The following is a 5,587-nucleotide window of genomic DNA, read 5'->3' on the forward strand; positions in this document are numbered from 1 at the left end:
GGTTTGCTCAACTCTAATGTGTTTTAGTGGAACCATGCTGGCTTCTGTGGAGAGAGGTCAGTTAGCAAGCTATTGCAAAAATTCAGTAGAGAGATGATGAGGTGGTGCAGAGGGAATAGTGGTGGAGGTGGTGAAAATTTATACGCTGTTTGTTTGCTTTATACGCTGCAGGATGCTATTTGCTAGCATTTTACTTTTAGGAGTTTTGCAAATATTTTCACAAGTTTGGGCTAAATTTTCTTTTCTCATACTAGCATCCCAGATGTGTTTGGCATCTGTTAAGAGGCCCACAATCTTTATCTGCAATTCTAAAATGCAAAAGTTCTGAGAACAATAGGTGGTTTTGTTTGTTTGTTTTAGGGAGAGTACTTTTTCAGCAAACTCATTTGGCAGCAAAACCTGATCTGAATTGGGGCGCCTGGGTGGCTCAGTCTGTTGAGTGTCTGCCTTTGGCTCGGCTAAAGGTCTTAGGATACAGTCCTGGGTTGGGCTCCCTGCTCAGCGAGGAGTCTGCTTCCTCCTCTGCCTCTGCTTGCCACTTCCTGCTCCCTCTCTCTGTCAATAAATAAAAATCTTAAAAAAAAAAAAAAAAAAAAAACTGATGTGAGCCTATTTATAGTTTTTATTTATCCTACTCGGTATGTGATGCTGCAAAGATATTAACATATTTGGTTGTGGGAGCTGGTCTAGACTTGCTGGAGGTGTTGTACACAACGTATACACTGCATTATCTTTCTAAACTCCCAAACCCAAAGAATTTAAGATAAAAGATTGCAGACTTAGTTTAGCCTAATATAATGAATTGGTCAGTTTTCCTTTCCTTCCTTCCTTCCTTCCTTCCTTCCTTCCTTCCTTCCTTCCTTCCTTCCTTCCTGTTGTTATTTGAAATACTTTGTATAAGGGATAATTTATTTCTTTGAAATGGGGGACACTCGTTTGTAAAGCTCTCTGGGTTTCATGTGCTGTTGTTATTGTTGGTAGCAGGTGACTTACTTCTCATGGGACTCACTTCTCTGTGCCCCGGGTGCCCTGCAGCACCAGCTGGGTCAAGCCTTGCCGATTCCATTTGAAGAAGCCTAATCTTGCAATTCGAAGACATCAGAGACGCTACAGGCCAGCGGTTATTGCAGAAACTACTGGCTTTTTGCCGGACAGTTTGGGGAGAAAAGGGCTTTTCAGGAATTGTATCCGGTAGAATTATAGCGTGCAAATTTTAATCTTACCTTTAGGGGGCAGTCATGGACCACAAATTGGATGCTCTAAAAAAATGATCTAAAATAGATTAAACTGAGTGCCCTTTTAGGTATGTGTTAGTTTTTTCGCTTTACAGATGAGGAAACTAAGCCTTAGAGAAGCTAAGTAACTTAACTAGGTCATGGAAACTCTAAGTGGCATAAGGTAAAGCCGGTAAAGATCTACTTAGCACTAGAGTCCATGGTTTGTTTGTTTTTTTAAGATTTTATTTATTTATTTGGGAGAGAGAGCATGAGTGAGAGGGAGGGGCTTGGAGGGGGTGGACAAACAGACTCCCTGCTGAGTAGGGAGCCCATTCCAGGGCTTGATAGTCCAGGGACTTGATCACAGGACACTGGGATTGTGACCTGAGTCGAAGGTAGCCACTTAACCAACTGAGCCACCCAGGCACCCCTAGAGTCCATGTTCTTAACAACACTATATTCTTGGTCTCTCTCCCTCTCCCTCTCCCCTCCTCTCTCCCTTAGAAATAGTATAATGAAGAGGTTAAATATACCAACTCTGAGGTCAACCTGCCTGACTAGGAAGGCTTGGCCCATATGAGTACCTGTAGGGAAACATGGCATCATGAAATCGATTCCCACCAATGTGTGGCTCTCTCACTGGCCAGCTGTGGGGCCAAGGGAGAGGCTACTTAACTGCCCTGTGGCTTGGGTTCCTCATGGTAAAAACGAGATGATAAGGAGATTTTTGCTGAGTCTTGAGCATCCACAGTTAGGCTTATCTACTGCGTGACTCTGAGCCTGTACTGCTACTAAAATGCAAGAAAGCATTGGTCAAGCCCAAAGCAACTGCTTCTTGGAGAACTACTCAGAATCAGCAAAAAGAAAAGCCTGCTGATGAACTCGTACTTGTGATCTTTGCCTCAACTGCACTATTTGGACTCAACCTCATGACTTTTTGGGTCAGTGAAGTTCCAAAAAGTCACAGGTGGGATTGGGGCTCAGATCCATTACAAACCGCACAGTCCTGTGTTGACAAGTTAAAGACTTGTTTACGCCCACCAGTCACCCCTCCTGCTGAAACTGGGGCTGTCACCCTTAGAAGCTCACCGTTGCCTTTGGATGGAGTCAGTTTTCACAGGCCCTGTTCAGCCCTTGTACCTTACTTGCCCCGAAGGAAACCTTTCCTTCATCCTGAGTTGTTTGCTAACACTTAATCTGAAGATGCAATCTCACATGGCCTAACTTCTGTACTGGATCGAGTGTCCCTCCTTTACCTGCCAGTACGTTCAGTTTAATACTCCCTACGTAGCAGTATTTATTTTTCCTCTTATTAGGGTTCACAATTCCTAACTCATAAGATTACTTGGATGATGAAATGAGATAATGCTTGTAGGGCACTTAGAACAAAGCCTGAGTGGTAAGACTCAATAACTGGTATTGCCACTAGTTTGACAAATATTTGTTTCAGTGCTGTGATGTCACCCACTAAGGTATATATATCAGGAAGGGTCTGATCAGGAGATAGAAACCACACTATTTATTTGAGCAGAGAGAATTTAATCTCAACAACTGTCACCTAGATATAAAGTTATTGACTGGTTAGCTGACAAGAAAAGAATAATGAGGTATCCTGGCGGTGGCAATTACTGGAAGCAATGCCACGATCTAGGCTGGGAGAACAGAGGGAAGGTATTTATTTATTTTTTTTAAGATTTTATTTATTTATTCATGATAGACATAGAGAGAAAGAGAGGCAGAGACAGAAGCAGGCTCCATGCTGGAGCCCAACGCAGGACTCGATCCTGGGACTCCAGGACAGCGCCCTGGGCCAAAGGCAGGCGCTAAACTGCTGAGCCACCCAGAGATCCCCAAGGGAAGGTATTTAAATTTTTACAACTCAAGCTTAGTGGAGAGGCGGTGCAGAGCTGAAACTGAGATCTCTGAGGAGGGGTGGGTACTGCTCAGCTGTGGTTGGGGTTTCTGAGCAAAGCACAATAAGCCTGGTGTCCAAATGTTGGAAAGATCAAACACTGGATTCAGCAAGTCCCACAGGAAGGATCTGCTATGGCCATGCTGAAGAAGGATGATACAGTTTTGGGAAGTCCGGGGGAAGAAGCCAGTTCCTACTTCCTTCAATCTTGCTGTCCCTGTACCACGTATTGATGGAGCCTATAGGGAGCCTGCTGTTGGCGAAGCAGAGATGTGGTTGGCAGGGTCCCTGCCCCAGCATCACCCGCAGAGTATGGAAGGGTGAGTTGGAGCTAACAGACAACAGCTTAATGCATGGCACCCTCCGTCCCTCTGACTATTCAGCATCCCTAACCACGCATCTTTACATATTTGAACTTCTGTAAGACCATAAAACCAGCTTTATCTGTCTACCTAACAAAATAAAACCATCCTTCATACAAACGGAGACATCTAAACTTCTCCCCCAAATGAGAAGGTGCAAAGTGACAGCAATGGTTGTATCCATTTTTGAGACATTCATACTTCATTTCTAAGATACATTCATTACTTCTCAAATTTGGTCATGATCCCAACTGAATAGTCACACCCTTTCTTTCCATAAGGACTGCGGTGCATTCAAAAGAATTCACCCCACACCATGGCCCTTGAGGTCATCATCACTGCCACAATGACCAGGAGAAACAGCCACTTGGTCCCCTGGCACTTTCAATAGGCACTTCATTATGGTCAACCACGGGTGATTGATTAATTGTGAAGTCTCTGCATGCCACAGTTGCTCTTATCTCATCGTCCACAGGCAAGGAGGTCAGTGCTGAGTTCAACTCCAAGAACACAACCAAAGCAATGCCAAAAAAAAATTAAAAAATAAAAAGTCCCCTCCTGGCACATTTTCTCTGTCAGCCAGAGTCCAACCAGAAGACAGAACCCCAGCAGTTATTTGAACAGAGAGAACTGAATATAAGTAATTGCTAACTAGGTATAAAGGTGTTAATGAGGTCACTAAAGGGGCAATTAGCAAACCACCAGGGTACCGTAGAGGTAGCAACTGCAGGAAGCAGCTACCACTCCTGGGGCTGAAGGAGCTCAGAGAAGAGGTGTGAGTTCAAAACTCATGTGAGTTTGCAGGAGGGAACACAGGCCACTAAGGGTGGGGACTGCTTGGAGGACGCTGGTGTCTCTGAGTCAGTCCATGGGGCCGCGGCCCAGACCTTTTGTTGACAGGACACTGGCTGGCTGGAGCTGGTATCTCTGAGATGGGCACAATGGGGCTGGCTTTGCAAGTGGTAGGATATTGTACCCTGGACTCAGCTGCTGGGGCAGGAAGGCACCGCTGTTTGCACTGCAATAAAGCAAATATCATAATAATGCAGGTCAGGTGAAGTTTTTGGTTTCCCAGGGTATATGAAAGTTAGTCTGTGCTATACTGTAGTCTAAAAAAAATGTACATACCTTAGTTCAAAAATGCTTCATTGCTCAAAAGCGCTAGCCATCATTTAGCTCTGGGCAAGTCGCAATCATTGATCATACATAGATCACCACAACAAATATAATCATAATGAAAAAGTTTGAAATATTGTCAGAATTAGCAGAATGTGACACAGAGACATGAAGTGAGCAAATGCTTGGAAAAATGGTGTCGATAGATTTTGATGATGCAGAGTAGCCACATTTGTGTAAAAAAAAAAAAAACACTATATCTATGAAGCACAATAAAGCGAAGTGCAATAAAATGAGGTATGCCTATATTAATCATGCCTTTTAAATTCCTTTTATTTGATGCTTTGCTTCCTTGGGCCCTTACTGACTCTGGAGGGACTGCTCCCCACCAGGGTTAGCTTCCACCATCACCTTTAGAGATAGGGAGCTCCCGGGTGGCTCAGTCGGTTGGGCATCCAGACTCTTGATTTTGGCTCAGATCATGATCTCAGAGTCGTAAGATCAAGCCTCATGATGGGCTCCAAGCCCAGCTGGGAGTCTGCTTGAGCCTCTCTGCTTCTCCCTCTGCCCCTCCCCCTGCTCTCTCTTTCTCAAATAAATAACATCCTTAAAAAAAAATATAGAGATGGCACATAATTTGCCCTAGAGCATGCCTTTTAAAAAAAAGATTTTATTTATTTATTCATGAGAGGCAGAGAGAGAGAGAGAGGCAGAGACACAGGCAGAGGGAGAAGCAGGCTCCATGCAGGGAGCCCAACGTGGGACTTGATCCCAGGTCTCCAGGATCAGGCCCTGGGCCGAAGGCCGCCCTAAACCACTGAACCACCTGGGCTGCCCATAGAGCATGCCTTTTATATGCAAACCCACCACCTCCTCTAGTGGGCTCTCACATTCAGGTCACTCACTATTCACCTGCTCTAATCACTCCAGGGCCAGATACCAGATGACTAAGGACAGCCCCTGTACCCCGGAACCCACTG

This window comes from Canis lupus, chromosome 15, assembly GCF_003254725.2.
Source record: "Canis lupus dingo isolate Sandy chromosome 15, ASM325472v2, whole genome shotgun sequence".
NCBI classification, from domain to species: Eukaryota; Metazoa; Chordata; class Mammalia; order Carnivora; family Canidae; genus Canis; species Canis lupus.